This window comes from Tenrec ecaudatus, chromosome 8 (assembly GCF_050624435.1).
Source record: "Tenrec ecaudatus isolate mTenEca1 chromosome 8, mTenEca1.hap1, whole genome shotgun sequence".
NCBI lineage: Eukaryota > Metazoa > Chordata > Mammalia > Afrosoricida > Tenrecidae > Tenrec > Tenrec ecaudatus.
In genome coordinates this window covers 54,160,391-54,161,642 of record NC_134537.1, presented here as the reverse complement: position 1 = coordinate 54,161,642, position 1,252 = coordinate 54,160,391, and the positions used below count along the sequence as shown (strand labels likewise).

Here is a 1,252-nt window from a genome sequence, read left to right as displayed (position 1 = left end):
GAATTCACCTCAACAAAGTCCAACTCAATCCATCGATTCTCTGGGCACTTTTCAGACTCACAGAAGTGAAGACTGACGGCACAGAGAGAGGAAGCAGGGAGATCACTGGCAAATGGGCTATAGGTACTCATGAACCTGTCTGTGGAAGCAGGGCAGAACATGAACCATGCTCAAAGTTGGGTGGCCCATTCAGGGCCACTCCTGGAGGCAGACACAGCGTCTCCGTGAAGTCCCAGGAAGGAGGAAGGTGTAGTGGTAGAGAAAGAAGTTTCCTAGTCCTTCACGCTCATAGAAAAGGCCACACACTCCTCCCAAAGAGGTGAATCAGGCTACCATTTGATTGACAGCTTTGAGTCCTCCTCTAGCCTGGAGTGTCTAGTGGACATAAATCATCCAACTATTAAACATGGCATTTTCCATTGCCCCATATTAATGTGAAAGTTGGACAATGAATAAAGAAGAGAACAGAAGAATGGATGCATTTGAATCGTGGTTTTGGTTAAGAGTATTGGGAATACCAGGAACCGCGAAAAGAACATACAGATCGTGCTTGCTTCGGCAGCACATATACTAAAATTGGAACGATACAGAGAAGATTAGCATGGCCCCTGCGCAAGGATGATACGCAAATTCGTGAAGCGTTCCATATTTTTAAAAAAATAAAAAATAAAATAAAATAAATAAAAATTAAAAAAAGAACATACAGATCTGTCTTGGGAGAAGTAAAACCAGGATAACCTTAGAAAAGAGGATGGCAAGACATACTTTTGGGCTTGTTATCAGGAAAGACCAATTCCTAGAAGAAAAAAAAACCATGCTTCATAATGTAGGTGGTCAGGACCAAAAGAGAAAGATTGTCAAGGCACTGGATTGACACAGTGGCTACAACAATGGGTCAAACATAACAAAAATTATGAGGATGGCACAGGGCTGTGCAGTGTTTAATTCTGTTGTGAACTGAGTAGACATGTATCAGAACTGACAGGTTGGCACCTAACAACAAGAATATGGTCAAACATTAAGGAAAAGGTTGGAAGCTACCTTGCTCAGCAAAAGTGGTGAGAGATTGTTCCATTCATGTCCTATGAGACCCTATAATGCTTTTCTCTTTAATTTTTATAACCGAGTCTAGAATTGGTTTTGATGGAATATAATTTGAGGCACACGAAGGTGGAGACAACCCTCCAAATAAAAGAAAGAAGCAAGATGAGAGGAAAGAAGAGAAAAAAGGAAGAGAAGGGAAAAAGTGAGA

The 1,252-nt window shown here is 41.3% G+C and overlaps 1 non-coding gene across 1 annotated transcript; it reads left to right on the top strand.

The window, feature by feature from the left end:
- The first annotated feature begins 546 nt into the window (after positions 1-546).
- On the top strand, positions 547-653 carry LOC142455685 (U6 spliceosomal RNA). The gene has a single exon (XR_012785835.1). It is a non-coding gene; the product is annotated as a U6 spliceosomal RNA (small nuclear RNA).
- The last annotated feature ends 599 nt before the right edge of the window (positions 654-1,252 follow it).